This window comes from Pleurodeles waltl, chromosome 7 (genome assembly GCF_031143425.1).
Source record: "Pleurodeles waltl isolate 20211129_DDA chromosome 7, aPleWal1.hap1.20221129, whole genome shotgun sequence".
NCBI classification, from domain to species: Eukaryota; Metazoa; Chordata; class Amphibia; order Caudata; family Salamandridae; genus Pleurodeles; species Pleurodeles waltl.
The window spans coordinates 1,303,953,872-1,303,970,256 of record NC_090446.1 but is presented as its reverse complement, the minus strand read 5'-3'; the positions used below and the strand labels follow the sequence as shown (position 1 = coordinate 1,303,970,256).

General features: G+C 44.5%; 1 protein-coding gene across 1 annotated transcript in view; it reads left to right on the top strand.

Moving 5' to 3' along the window:
• Window positions 1-16,385, top strand: part of SHISA7 (shisa family member 7) — a 271,469-nt gene that overhangs the window by 171,629 nt on the left and 83,455 nt on the right. Inside the window, exon 2 of the mRNA XM_069200618.1 lies at window positions 14,608-14,717. The gene's annotated coding sequence lies outside the window, so the exon portion shown is untranslated. The remainder of the gene's footprint in view (window positions 1-14,607; window positions 14,718-16,385) is intronic.

Here is a 16,385-nt window from a genome sequence, read left to right as displayed (position 1 = left end):
AACATATCTGAAAGATGGTCTAGACAATGGGCAGCTGAGACATTGGCATCTGTGACCTGGCTGATGGGAGGTAGTACCAGTGGTGCTGGAAGAATTTTCAGAGTGGGAGTGCTGACATCACTGTTACATCACAGCAGTCATAGGGACTGTGAAAAATCCAAGTGCCACGCAAAGAAAATGTATAGCAAATGAGTCTCACACATCTGATGAGTGTAAGAGTGTAGTATGTAGACTGTGGTGCTTTTTGGAGAACACAGTTTCAAATGTATTACTAAAGCATGGTGCGGAAGTGCACCCTCATTTACAGGCAGCACATTTTCCATTGAAATGGCGTACAATTTGCACTAATATGCAGTTTTACTGATAAAACTGTATAGCGCACAAACAATAATGTGTGTAAATAATTTTTCAACAAATATTTACCATTTGCACATCAGCAGGTAAAGTGCCTTGATTTGATTTCTTTTATCACATTAAAATATTTGTTTCAGTCGCACTTCAGAATACAAACAATATCCTTCATCTTTGCATTTATAACAGCTGAAATATTTTGAAAGATGTGTACAGTTATTTTACAGGTGTTTGACTGTTGTGTGGTAGAATAAAAACCTGACCTGCTACGTCCTTTCCTTTCACACTTTCTGTACCCCAGCAAGATAGTTAGTTCACTTTACAAAATCTAACTTTGCACTCACACAAAAATGGTAAACACTAATTAAGACGTTAAAAGGATAAGCAGCAATTCATCACAACACATAGGGGGTAATTTTGACCCTGGCGGTACGGGACCGCCAGGGCTAAAACAACGCAAGCACCGCCAACAGGCTGGCGGTGCTTCCAGGTGTATTACGACCGCGGCGGAAGCGCCGCGGTCGCACCGCTGGGGCCGGCGGTATTCCGCCACTTTTGCCCCGGTGGTGTTAATCCACCTGGGGACGAGTCCCCGACCGCCAGCCTTTTTCTGGCGGTTTGCACCGCCAGGAAAAGGCTGGCGGAACGGGTAGTCGTGGGGCCCCTGACAGGGCCCCATGCAGCTTTTCACTGTCTGCTATGCAGACAGTGAAAAGCGCGACGGGTGCAACTGCACCCGTCGCACGGCCGCAATACCGCCGGCTCCATTTGGAGCCGGCTCCTATGTTGCGGCCGTGATCCCCTCTGGGCCGGCGGGCGGAAACCAGGTTTCCGCCCGCCGGCCCTGCGGGGATCTCCAAATGGCCGCGGCGGGGGTGCGGCCGCATGGCGGTCAGATTTTGGCAGGCGGCTGATGCCGGCCGCCAAGGTCGTAATGACCCCCATAGTCTGAAAACTGACCTCTGCCTTTGAATGAACGGCAAATGTGGCAGGATTAAAATCATTATTGCTCATTCACTTTCTGAACCCCAGCATGGTTATTTCGGGGGTGTTGCAGCACCCCCTGCATCTCTACTTCCAGTACCTTGGGTAGTACCATCTGTGCGGTGTTGCTAAGTACACTGATGTCAATGTTCTTGATGTTACAAAACCTGGTAATCACTCTTTTCAGTCGGGCCATGTTCAAAGAATGAGAGAGTCACAAAATGAAAGGGATGAGGAAATAATCGGACGAGTCTACCAGTGAGTTCATCAACTAAGAGCACATCGCCCTTAAAGTTCATTAAGTCAAGTATGGACCCTTGCATGTGTGTTGGTTTTAGCTTATGTTGGATCAGATCTTTTCTGTAAAGAAAGGAGGTGAACTGGTTGACTGCAGTCTTCTTTTATGCCCTAATGAAGATGGAAATCTCCTGAAAAGATTACTTTGTCACTTTGTGTTGACATTTTGCTAGGTCCATGCATTCCTTGATAAAGACTGCATTATCATCTTGTGGGTGATAAATTGCATTTACTCTGGAAGGGGAACTGAGTTTCATACTAAGCTCCAGAGTTAGGCACTGGAAAATGGTAAAAGAGCATTTGTGTATCTCTTTGCATTGTAAGGAGTGTCTGAAGATGGCTACAGTACCTCCCCATGCTTTTCCTACACTGTTATTTTTAATGATGGAGTAGTTAGGAGGGAGTAGAAGATCAAACATGACAGTGTCTGCATCTTTTAAGCTAATGACAAAAACTAGAGTAGTGACCCCAGGTGAGCGTCTGCTTCTGATTCACTGAGGTCGGATGCTGGAGTGCTGACCCAGGCACCTGTTTCTGTTATGCTGGTGATAAAATACTGCCAAGTGACCTGGGCTGGGCCTCTGCTCCTGCTACACTAAGGACATGGTGTCCCATGGAATTTCCAGGATTGTGTTACTGACTCGTGTTGCCTCTCCAGGAAAACTACCACCTATGAGATGTGGAAATCCATGGTAAATGTATAACATATTTATTAAGTGTGTTCATTGTTTTCTCATGCGTGGGTTTATTTTGTTATCAAAAAGATCGAGAGGGAGGCCCAAAAATGTGTTTGAATATAAATTCTAAAAGCATATGTTACTGAGGAAGTAAAGGAGGCTGGAAAAGTCACACAGAACGAAATGCGGCTATGTACCCGCTTTATGAGAGAAGGCCAGAAAGGTTCAAAGGCCCCGCTTTGGGTAAAGCATATAAAAGAGAAATACAAGCCAACTGCATTATTCTGACACACTATTCCTGTCTAACATCATATTTCGTGTTAGTGCATTACCGTTCACATTTCTCATAATAGAGTTTCCTGAATCCTGAGTTGCTTTATTTCTCCTGGCACCGTATTCCTGATGTACTTAATTCCTCCTATTACCGGGTGCACTATTGGAATTTTCCCATAATCGAGTTTTTCGGCATCCTCAGTGGCACTGCTTGTATAGTCATATGATATTGCATCCTAGTAGCAGAAGGCCCCGCTTTATAATCCTATCGCTTTAATATTCCTTTGCATGTCCACGCACAACATATAATATTCACATGTTTGTGATATGTGTAGGATGTAGGTGAAGGCATAAAGTGCTCGGACCAGTGCTGGAATTCTCCTCCGTGCCAATGGTGAGGCAGAAGAGACTACCAGAGTGCGGAGGGAGGATCAACAAAGGAGGAACTACCAGAGGTTAGAGCCTGGGGTCAACAAAGAAGGGACTACCAGACACCGGAGCCTGGGGTCAACAATCACTTCCACTGATAAGCGCTAGTCCAACCGATTATGTCCAATCTAATCAACTCCTGTAAAAGACACTGGGGCATATTTACAAAATAATGGCGCAGCCTGGCGCTGCAAGCCATCTTGCAGCACCAAGCTGTGCCATTAGGAAAGTGCAGGGATGCGTCATATTTACAGCAACAACGCATCCCTGTACGCTAGTGCACAATTGGTAGCCTAGCGCCAATGCAAGGGTGCCTGCATTGCAGGGATGGTTGTTTACATGCAGGAAGGGACACCTATGTGTCCTGCAAAATGCAGCACACATAGAAAGAGGAAAAAACGAGGAGAACTAAAGATATTATCTCATCGTCCCTTTTCTCGATTCCCTTCATAAGAATATTAAGGCACTTCTGCCTCACCAGACACTCATACTACGTGATCCTTCACAAAAATAAAACAACCCTACCCACCCTCCCATCCTCCTTCATATACCACATAACCTGACTCAACACGTATTTGGTTGGCCTGGAATACTTAGGCGGGAGGGAGGTAATGAATAGAAGCAAATGAAGAAGACTCAGAGTAATGCAATTACCAGCAAGTAACTGGAGCATTTCTCCTCTTTGCGCCACTTTTACTACACCCCTGGTGTGGCGTATGAGTCTGATGCATTCCTAGCCTTGTAAATCTGGGAATGCGTCAAATTCCATGGGTGTTGCGTGGAAACACCCACAGCAACACCCATAGAACACCCCTTTCCTGCAGAGTAATGCTTGAAAGGGGGCCATATTTACAAGGCCATGAAAAGCCATGCATGGTTTGCGTGGCCTTGTAAATATGGGCTGGCACACTGTGCCAGCGGAAGGTCAAAAAAGTGTTGCTCCTGTGGCAATAGGGGCTTGTAAATGTGTCCAACAGTTTTCTGTGGGTTGTGATTTTTAGAGTTTCATCTTGAAGTTTCCAACTATTGCTGCGGCATATGCATCATTTACATGGTTAAGCCCAGGACACCAAAAAGCAGTTTACAGCAACTTGGACCCCGTTCCTAACAAACAACAAAGGGGCATGTTAAAATCTGGAAGTAAAAATTTCTCAGTCTTCACTCATTTAATCCCATTTGACTCAATTGCGATGATCGTTGATGGGCGATTGTCTTGCACATCCCTAACAGTGCTTTCCAAGCAACACTTGGAATGAAAAGCTCACTAGAAGCTAACCCGCAGCTGTTCTCTCATGAAATGGCTCTCAATGTTTGCACTTCACAAAGAATCCATGGAATATTCTACTAATTTTACTCGAATTTCAGAGCAGAATGTTCTCACCAGAAAATCTGCCAGCTGTGGATTCCTTCACACACCTGTGGCTTGTCTAGCACGCTGTGCAGTAATCACCCAAATCCTTACTTAGAAGGTGTGGGGGTATACCAGACGCTGTCACCACTGCTATGGAGCTCGAGGCACTGAAGCACGTGACAGAGGAGAAGACAGACGGCATAGGTCACTATGGATTGATTGCCTCACATGGGTGAGCTTGAGCGGCTGTTGTGCTAGAAAGTAGGCCGCATGACAGCAACTCGCTGATATGGGGAATGAAGCGGGTGTGGCCTGGGAAGTCAGGAAGAAGTGGTAAAATGAGAAGAAATGTGTGAAGGAGAAAGCAACCAGGGTACAAAATGAGAAGAAATGTGTGAAGGAGAAAGCAACCAGGATGCATTTGTTAGCTGCATTGCCTGGAGAAAATTCATTCCTTCAACTCACCCCATGAAAGAGGAGTTGATGGTGAGACCAGACAGAGCATTCTGCCTCTCTGTTATTATACGATGGACTCCTGGCTAGAGGTTTCCCTTCCAAGCAAGATGGGTTGTCATGACCCAAACATGTCCCTTTTCTACTCATGGCCTCCTGCAGTGTGGGGCAGGTGTGAGTTTGGTTTCAGGTACGGGTCTGGTTGATGGTCATCACCTGCTCTCAAATGCTGTCTGTCTTCGGCATCCAGAGACCACTGCATTACAGCCAGGTAACTGAAAGACCATACACAGCCCTCTCCTACTCGCCTCTGGTTTGCATTCCCCTAAATGTCCTGGTTCTGATGGCCTCCCACTCCACATTATTCTGCCTGTCTCCTTGCTCCCATAAAACCTCTCTGGACTTCCATCTTTCCTGTCCCCTTGTTTTTCTGCTCCTGTTTCCTTTGTCACCCGTTTCCTCTAACCCCATGTTTTTTTAATCAAACATGAGGGCATATTTATACTATGTTTGCGCCGAATTTGTGTCATATGTTTTGACGCAAATATGGCGCAAACTTAAGTCCATATTTATATTTTGACACTAGATACGTCTAATGTCAAAATATTGGAGTTAGCACCATTTTCTGGATGCGTGCACCTACCTTGCATCAATGAGATGCAAGGTAGGCGTTCCAATCTAAAAAATGGTGCTAACCCCAAAGCCCCATATTTATCCCCCATGCTAAAATGACGCATGGGTGGGAGGAGGGGCTCAATAATGGTGCAAAGCTTACTTTGTGCCATTATTTAACGCCGAGGTCTGAGCAGGCATTAGGGGACCTGTGGACCCATTTCCATGGTTAAAGACCATGGAATGGGCCCACAAGTGCCCACCCCAATCCCCAGGAACACCCCCACCCACACCAGGCGGACCCCATCCCGGGTAAGTAGGGTAAGTACAGGTAAGTATTAAAAAAAAAATGTAAGTGCCATTGGGGGCCCTAACATGCCCCCCACTGCATGACAATGGGTGCAATGGCCATACCCAGGGGACCCTGGTCCCCTGTGCTGGCCATTGGGGTGGTGGGCATGACTCCTCTCTCTTCTAAGACAGGAGTCATGTGGTATGGATGGTTTTGCGTCAGGAAATGAGGCTAGGCTGGTTAGAGGCATTTTGGGGGTCATTCTGACTCCTGCCGGCCGCGGTAACCGCGGTGCCGGCGGGAGCCGCCAGAATACCACTGCGCGGTCAGAAGACCGCCGCGGTTATTCTGTGTTTCCCGCTGGGCTGGCGGGCGACCGCCAGAAGGCCGCCCGCCAGCCCAGCGGGAAACCCCTTCCCACGAGGAAGCCGGCTCCGAATGGAGCCAGCGGAGTGGGAAGGGTGCGACGGGTGCAGTAGCACCCGTTGCGATTTTCAGTGTCTGCATGGCAGACACTGAAAATCTTTTAGGGGCCCTCTTACGGGGGCCCCTGCAGTGCCCATGCCGTTGGCATGGGCACTGCAGGGGCCCCACGACACCCCTCACCGCCATCCTGTTCCTGGCGGTCAAAACCGCCAGGAACAGGATGGCGGTGAGGGGGTCGGAATCCCCATGGCGGCGCAGCAAGCTGCGCCGCCATGGAGGATTCCACAGGGCAGCGGAAAACCGGCGGGAGACCGCCGGTTTTCCGTCTCTGACCACGGCCATACCGCCGTGGTCAGAATGCCCTTGGGAGCACCGCCAGCCTGTTGGCGGTGCTCCCGCGGTCCCCGGCCCTGGCGGTCCATGACCGCCAGGGTCAGAATGACCGCCTTTGTTTGCCTCTAACCAGCTGAGCGTAATGTTTTGAGGCAAACCCCCCCTTGCCCCTGTACTGCCACTCCCACCCGGCTAACATCATTTTTTCTGACGCTAGCCCACCCTGAGCGCTGGCTTGCGGGATTCCATAAATTTGGCGCCTGGCTGGCGCTTTGGAATGGCACAAGCCGGCGCTATACTTTGCGCAGTTTTGCATCAAAAAGTATAGATATGGGCCATGATGTCTTTATTTTTTGTCATTTGATTCTAATATTCACAAACTTCATTTTCCAATGCATTGCCTGTGAAGCAAAGCCATAAACCCAAATATTTTACACCAGTAGAATTTGCATGGCAGTGGGACATCGCCTGGCCTTCTAGATACTACATTGTTAAGGTACTTGTGTTACAACTACATGCAGTACCTTGTACCCATCCCCTTTTCCCTATCCCGCTTGTCACTTCTCTCCTCTATGATAGGCTGCGTGGGAGGAGAACTGCTTCATGCAGTAGGATGCTGTGATAGAGTCATATGCCTCAGTGTAGCAGTGTGGAGAAAGTTGTGGGAATCCTGCACATGGTGGCCATGACAACCTGAGAGTGAGACATTGCCAGGCGGCACTCTCGCTTGATGTTACTCTATAGAACTCTGCAGTGCACAGGTAACAACCTTCCCTGTCAGGGAAAAACGCACACACACACACACACACACACACAGAATAAACGCTCACATTGGCTACCAGTCGCAAGAAGATCTTCATTCAAAGTATTATGTTTCATTCACAAGACAATTAACAATAAAGGTCCCAAATTCCTCCAGAAGAAGCTCAACAAATACCCCCAACATAAGAATTTACATTCCAGACTAGGACCACGAATAATCATTCCACCCTACCCTAAGTAGACTGCCAGCAGCATTTCTTTATCTATACCAACTGTACATTCTGGGACGTGTGTTTCTCATTATTAACATTGTCTTATGAATCATACAATGCAATTGGATTTTGAAAAAAATACCTCACATGCGTCTACCCTTGAATTTCGTCTTCATTCCTGACATAGGACAATGTGAATGATAGGTGTGCAGGTAGACTAAGGTTGTGTGGACATCCTACAGTACTGTGGGGCATATTTATACTCTGTTTGCATCACATTTACATCATTTTCTTTTATGCAAATGCAGCGCAAACTTAACTCTATATTTATATTTTGACGCTAGACACGTCTAGCGTCAAAATATTGGAGTTTGCACCACATTTTAGATGTTTGAACTTACCTTGTGTCAATGAGATGCAAGGTAGGTGTTCATTTTTTGGTGCTATCCCCAGAGCGCCATATTTATCTCCCGTGCAAAAATGACACACAGGTGGGATGCGTCCGCAAATAATGGCGCTAAGCTTACTTAGCGCCATTATTTAACGCCGGGTTCAGACAAGGTGTTAGGGGATCTGTGGACCCATTACCATGGTCAAACACCATGGAATGGACCCACAGGTGCCCACCACAAACTCCAGGAACACCCCCACCCACACCAGAGGGAGACCAGAGGATGGGGGACCCCATTCCAGGTAAGTCGGGTAAGTATAGAAAAGTAATGTTAAAACATTTTTAAGTGCCATTGGGGGCTCTGACATGGTGCCACCTGCATGGCACTGGGTGCAATGGCCATGTCCACGGACACTGGTCCCCTTTGATGGGCATTGGGGTGGTGGGCATGACTCCTGTCTTTCTTAAGACAGGAGTCTTGTGTAATGGATGGTTGTGCGTCAGGAAATTACGCTAGGCTGGTTAGCGGCATTTTTGTTTCCTCTAACCAGCCTAGCGGCATTTTTTGACTCTCAACCTCCATCTACTCTACCGCCACCCACACCCGGCTAGCGTCTAATGTTTAGACGCTAGCCCAAGCTTTGTGCCATTCTATAAATAAGGCGCCCGGCTGGCATTGTAAAATGACGCAAGCCGGTGCTAAACTTTTTGCCGAAAAACTGCGTTAGCGCAGTTTTGCAGCAAAAAGTATAAATCTGGGCCTGTGTGTTTTGCTGCATGGTTGTCACTGTTCTGTGATATGTTGCACACAGACAACGGAGCATGATAGGCAAAGGTGACAAGATGTATAGCTGGCCATACATACAAGCACATTTACATGCGGTTGCTGAATGCCAATGGCAAAACTCATGATGAGAAACTCCGGGGGCTACATCTGGATGGATGCGTGTGTACCCCCGGCACAACTGAATGTCCCGGGTAGAGATACGACCTAGAGTAATTAGCGATATGTATGGACTGACATAATGACATATTTTGTATTGGACAACAAGGTAAGCCATTCTTGATATGGCCTAAATGGACTATATGAGCACTCCACCACTGTGATCCGAGCACCTGAAAAGTGACCTCATGGGTTGAATGTTTGCTTGATGATGCCATGGGTTTGCCTGTGGGCTCTGTTGTGATGTGGTTGTTGTACTGGAGTGGGCCAGCTAAATGGAGACATGAAATATTAAGGGCAGAGAGGAAAGGAAGAGTAATTACTGCTAAACGGGCATGCATTAGGTCTTGATGTTGTCACAATTTACATATATGTTATTCAGATTGGACATGTATTCCACTGTGTACACCTTTACTGCTGTGTGCGCGTGTTAGTGGTGTTAAGCACAATTCACCACTCCATGTGTTAACGTTTCTGCTGATACACACCAAGCTCACAAATGTGACAGTAGCCTTCAACCTGCAGCTGTGCAACAACCACTGAATGGGGGAAAATATAAATGCTATGTTTCAAACTACCACCAAAATGTGCATGTGCATTTCATAATATATTTTCCGCATTGCAAATGGTTTGGAACTTGATTGAGTGTTAGTGGTGGAGATTATGGTGCAGAAGCTAGGGGGTGGAACTAGTGTGGGTAATAGATGTGAAGCACAGTGCATGAAGTACATGCGTAAATTGCATCAGAAATTGAGCCTGCTATGCCACACATCACCTGTCCTGCACGGATGGCAGCTTGCTGACTTAATGCTGCACATGCTTCATGAAGCCACACAGCACCCGGGGAAGGCACCTCATTGGCATAGCTGGGACATCAAACAACAAAAAAGGGGGGGCTGTCAAAGAGCGGGAGTTTCGGAAATAAATCCTGGTCCTGTGTGTATTTCTCCCAACAATGTCTTAATCAAAAAGATATACACAGTTCCATACAAAATGTCTCTGAAAATTGCAGGTTGCTAGAAGTCAAAAATATTTGGAGCAAGAGCCCTCACTCACCTTTCGGTGACATGCTTCATCATAGGGCTAAGCTCCTCGTCAGGCCGGCACTGCAATGCCTGACGGGCCCCACAAAGGGGCTCTTTGCCAGAGATCTTTTTGTGAGAGAAAGCCGGTCAACAAAAATACTAATCTAGGATTGGTATGAAAAACCTGTTAAAAATGACTAGAGGTAAAACGCAATTTATTAGAATGTCTGACCTCTGACATGATTAAGACATAGCTGGGACATGCCTGCCATTGGGCCTTGGAAAGAAGCCTGGTACCAGAAGGTGCAAAGCACATTGACATTAGCAAGAACTGCATGTATTAATGAAGGGCAGGGGCTAAGTAAGCATTCTTAGAATTACCTGCAACTATACTTTCTTTAAGTCCTGAAGGATTTGTTTATAATTTCCCTCTGGTGTCCTTTGAAGAAAGGCTTCCTGCTTGAATACCCTAAAATGAGTAATAGTAACATTTGGTATTTACGGTGCTTGGTAACAGAAAAAGTGTGGATTTTAGAGCTACGTAAAAAACAAGTTAGAAGTATTATTACAGTTAAGGATCTGATTGCCTCAAATGGTGTGGGTAGTGGTTTTGAGGGTACTCTCATCATAATCATTTTCACTTCTGTACTAAAAGACTATGGAAAGGAACTGCACAGTGCTGGTGAAGTGTGCATGTGTGTGTTAGTTGTATAGCATGAACCTAGCTGAATGGAAGTGGGAAAGAAAGTGGCAATCTTTGTCTTACGTAGGAGTTTCATAGCTCATTTTCAATAAGAAATCGTTCGTTCTATGGAAAAAGCATTGATAATTCTATTTTTGCAATAGGAGAAATTCAAATAGGTTGTCTTTAAAACTGGATCTTTCCAATTTCTGTTTCTGTCACTTGACCTCTAGCTAGCCAGGGGAAAACTATTTTTTTGATTTCTTGCCTGAGGTATTAGAGATCTGTATTGCAATGCATTTATTTAGGCACTTTCAGTCTAATTATCTCCCCTCTCCTCAAACCCCTTTTTTAGCTAAACAGAGACAGAGCTATTGTGCCTTTTCATTGCATTTTGGCAAAAGATTCAGGGTTGGAACTGCTCTTATGTCGTTCACCACTTGTGGGGTGACAGGTTGGAGCTGCCTTTGTGCCCTTCACCAGTTTTGGATTGGCTGGTTGGGGCTGCTCGTATGTCTTTCAACAGTTGTGGGTCAGCAGGTGGCAGGAGCTTTTATGTTTTTCACCAGTTGTAGGTTGGCAGGTTGGAGATGTACTATGTCTTTCACCCATTGTGGATTGGAAGAGGCGTGATGGGTATCACATATGATAGGCTATGGTGCCCTGCATCAATGAAAGTTTGGTATGTTTTATTGGTGGTAGGATTAATGAGTGATTAGTTGTCTGGTTTCTCTGTTCAGGATCATACATGTTTGTAAATTCTTGCTGGGATTGATATTGTGTGTATTTCGTAACACGCTAGCCAACACAGATAACCCCAAGAGGGAGACATAGAAAGAGAGAAAGAGGTAAAACTGAGAAACTAAATCATCTAATCACTTGACATCAAACCACCTTACTCATAATCTGGGCCAGCGTAGACACAAGTATGCTTAAATCCCCAGCCCGAAGAAAGAAAAAAACTCTTAAGCAGTCCCTCCCCAGGTTGAGAAACTGCACCCCATGCCCCTGGAATCACAAAAAATCCCAATGAAAACGCACAATGTAAAGGCTGCTGTTCAAGCAACACTTCACAATGTGATTTGGATCCCTGAATCAATTTAATTGAAACAAGTCAGCAGATGAAAAATTCTGTTTCATTGAAGTCCCCTGAACAACGTCTGTATCTTACCGGGCCCTTCCTTATCATTAATTCCAAAGTGTACAACTGTGTCTGTATAGTGCATACATCATAAATAAGTATCGTAGGATGCATGTATTTGTGGATATATAATTTTAATTTCCGCCACTTTTTTGCCCCCCCACATATATATCTTTAAATTCTACGCAAATTCCAGACTTATTCTTGTAATTTTTTATGTCATTTTCTCCAGTGTCTGGTAACTGAGCACTGTTTTTGTTGATCTGCCTGGTTTTCCGTCTCAAGTGCTCTTTGCATATTGTCTGCAGTAGGAACACAAATTAATAGGTGTATACATTACAATGAGAACATTTTAAGAGGAATAAATCTAAAAAATTTAAAATATCAACATATGAAACAAACAACATGAACCTCCATCCTAAAGAGAAAGACTTGTCCAGTATGAGGCAGTTATTTGTGAGCATGTATTGTTTCTTTTGTGTATCTTTTCTACAACCTTTATATGTCCCCATTATTAGTTATGTGTGACGTGAGACTTACGCCAAGCTGGGCAGGTGTTAATTAGTACTGTCTAGTAATAACGGTCGAGTAGGAGTGTGACTCAGGTTTTGCGAATCAACGAAGCTTCTGAATGACATACTCATTTGTAGTTGTATTCCGGGAAATGCTTTGCCATCACTGAGCCAATCCTTTGTAAATGCCCACACCCACTACTTTTCATAGGGCTGTGATTGCCTGTTTTTGATGACGCTTCCATTGTAACTGTAAAACATGAAGACGTTGATTGTGTGATGATTACCTTTAAATATCTACCATCATTTGTCAGCCTTTGCATGCTCCGTGGGAAGGTTGTTGTTTTTCTAGACACATCTGTTTGAATTCCAGGTGAAATCCTTGCTTTTTGGCATCAACTTAATGTGGTGTTAGGTGTCTAACAATGTTCCAACTTTGTACTCCATCTGTGTTTCCTTGAGGCTGGAATGCATAGGCTCTTTTTGGGGTTCATGTTGGAGTGGAGGTAATGTGTGGTTGTATGTGGCACTCTTTCAGTTGTTTGTATTTGACCGGTGTGCTGAGCCTCCTTTCATCTAGGTTCATGTTGGAAGAGATGTCCAGCTGTAAGTTGCTGAGTTTTCACATGGTTGCATCTGACTGGTGTGAAGAACATTTTTTTATATGAGTACACACGAGGTGGGGTGTTGTTGGTGGCTCGCTTTCTGTGGGTTTGACTTGACTGATAAATAGCCTTCTTTTGTCTAGGGTCTTCCTGGAGATGATTTATGATTAAAGGTGACACGGTCCTATAAAGATATCAGACTATCGAAAGTGTTCTGGACCTTAGATTTCGGATAGCCATTATTCATAATTGATTCTTTCTTAGTCATGATTAAAAAATGTCTTTATCAAAATGAGTTACTTTGTTTAGATCAGAAAATCAGATTTGAAATGTTCCAGAGTTCACCTTTTTCTGCATGACCGCCTTCAAAGGATGCATGCAAGAAGGATGCAAGAACTACATTAAGACATTAATTAATTACATTATTTTGGTGAAGTAATTTGTTCTCACCATGACACTTCTTACTGCCTCTCTCACAAGAAGTTTCCTTCTTGATGGAATGTTAAACCTTGATAGCAGAGCCAGCTGACCATGTCAGTTTATTCCCATGTTTTAACTCCAATGGTTCTTTCCAAGCTGTTTATGTCAGGATGTTATTTTATGTTAAGTATTTGTAAAGCTCAACTAACAAAGTGCGTCTTGGACGCTAACAGAACAGAATAGCAAGCCAAATACAGAAGAGGGTTAAAATAACCAGGTGATATTGGTTTTCTTGAACTTAGTAGGAAAATATTCTGGGAGGTAGAAATGATCAGAGGATTGCACAGTTTGGAAGATGCAAAAGAGAAGATTGTGTCTCAAAAAGGTCATTCTTCACTATGATGGGAACCAGTAACAGAAACTGATTGGCCGAGTGTAATGCTTTACTGGATTTATTGAGTTGGAACTTGAGTATCAGAAATTGAGGGCTGGGATGATGTACATTTTATGCACAATAGTGTGCACTTTATTTAATATTCTTGAGTAGATCAGGAACCAGTGTAAAGATTTCAGCTTCGGGGTGATACGTTCGTGTTTTGAAATGCCTGTGAGAAGCCGAGCTGCACCATTTTGGATCAGCTGGAGACAGCAGAAAAGTTTTCACAGAGCAGCCAGGTGAATGGTATTGGCGTAGTCCATCTATATTGCATCAAGGTGTTTTCCACATGTAAAAGCCAGTTCATATCAATGTAAGGAAGTCGATTTTTTTAGGATCTTAAGTTGTTCACAACACTTTCCTGACACCTTTGCTAAATGAGCTTCACATGCGGGATTTGAGTCCACAATGATGGATTACATTATAGAAAATGTCTGGGCATCCACCAGCATGTTACAGTGAGGCAATTGGTCAGGGAGATGACATTTAGGGGGTTATTCTAACTTTGGAGGAGTGTTAATCCGTCCCAAAAGTGACGGTAAAGTGACGGATATACCACCAGCCGTATTACGAGTTCCATAGGATATAATGGACTCGTAATACGGCTGGTGGTAAATCCGTCACTTTTCCGTCACTTTTGGGACGGATTAACACCTCCTCCAAAGTTAGAATAACCCCCTTAGTTCTGTGCAGTAGTTGTTGTTAGTGTTCAACCGTCTAAATATAATTTGAGTATCATCAGCGTTTATATAGAAATGGACCCCTAGTTAGGATTTGTGATTTCAATAAGTTGATCATAATTTAGTTTAGGTTATAGAAGGAAGAGGTTTTAATTAGGAGGAATTAGAGTTACTTTAGTGTTTTGGGAATCGTAAAAGTCATTTTACATTTGTTTTTAATTAACTATTGTTTTAATATAAATAGAGATGCTGTGTACTCAGAATTATTTCTATGCCCATGATGGCTAATTGTGTTTTCTTTGTCTCCTTTGTCTTTACAGCCCTACATGATGACCCTGGAGGTGTTTTCACCTTAAGAATGTCACCAGAAGGGCCGCAGCCAGACAGTGTTCAACATTGCCACAGCACTGTATGATGTATAGCAGCCCTGGTAATTGTATTTGGCACTGTAATATTGTTTGATGTCATAAATGTAATTTGTACTTGTTTTTTTGCTTTGATTGTTGTGATATGACTTGGTCTATGTATTTCCTTTCAGTGACACCCTATACCCAGCAGGTCATATTCCATTACATGTGTCTATTGCCTAGAGCACATCATGGATATGAGCCAGGCGTTCTTATAGTGAAGTGGTCCAACTCCCAGCAAATTACTCAATCCTCACTATTAGTAGAACCCCTGTGAATGGGTGCAAATTTACTACTTTTTGCAATTACCAAACATTGCGAGTAGTACTCTTGAAATGTTTCACCAGCAGCTGACTTCCAGGTTTACTCCTGGCAATATCATGAGACATATTCACGTTGCTATTTCCCCAGTGTAGAATTGTACACACTAAGGCCCTCATCACAACTTCAATGGTCTTTTAAAAAGACCACGAAGCTGAGGGCGCCACTATACCGCCAGTGCTGACAGTATATCTGGCTCCCTATTATGACTTTTCCGCTGGGCCAGTGGACGGCAATGGCGTTTCCGTCTCCTGGCCCAGCAGAAAAGTCACATCAACATTGCAGCCGGCTCGTAATAGAGGCGGCAGCAATGTTGATGTGCAGTGGGTGCGGTAGCACCCGTTGTGCATTTCACTGCCTGAAATGCGCGATGGGGCTGTGCCTGGGGGCCCCTGCATTGCCCATGCCAAGTGCATGGGCAGTGCAGGGGCTCCCAGGGGCACCCCGAGTCCCCCTTACTGCCAGCCTTTCCATGGCAGTGTTTACTGCCATGGACAGGCTGGCGGTAGGGGATTATCTGGTGGTTTGTTGGAGGGGCCGGCGGTATGGCCGTGGCTAATGCGCCATGGAAATAATACGCTGGCGGTACACTGCCAGCCTCTTGGTAGTGTTACCGCCAGCTTACCGCCGTCCGCCAGGGTCATAATGAGGCCCTATATATTTACAAATTGGGGAAAGGAAATTATGCTTTACAATGGCCCAATTTTTCTTTAAATATTAATTTCTGCACAGGCAAAATATTGTGTTGTGCATCGACGAAGTTTGGAGGAATCCTGTTCCCTGTGCCACTCTGAAAGAGGTTTTACTCCTGCCATTTTTTAGAACAAATCTTTTTTTTTTTTAAACATATTTTATTGATTTGGCTTTTTAAACAGCAAACGAAGTCCATTAGGCCAACAACATACTTAATAATAACAAAGAAAAATACAAATGTCTGCACGTACATACCCTTCCACCCCCCCAACCCGACATTAGAACAAATCTTGCCCTATTTCCACAGTGGGAAAATGTATAAAGTAATTTTCAGATGCCCACAAACTCCCATGTTTGAGGGCATTCACAATGAAAACCGTGCCTTGATGCACCCATTCTCTAGCCTTGTGTGAGGTTTATGCAGTCATAATGTACAATTATAGAGTAGTAAATACATACAGGCCTGCCAGGTATTCTTTGGTGGATACATAACAGACATAAATCCAGCAGTTTTATAGCTTAAAAATAGGTTTTATTAATTTGCCCCAAGGCCTTGCTTTACCCTTTCCCTAATCCTCTCTTAGAGATCACATCCCTTCGAGAAATATCACTGCTTATTAAACTTACCAAAACCTTTAAAACATGTTTTCTCACAGTGAGACTGTATTTTACTCATT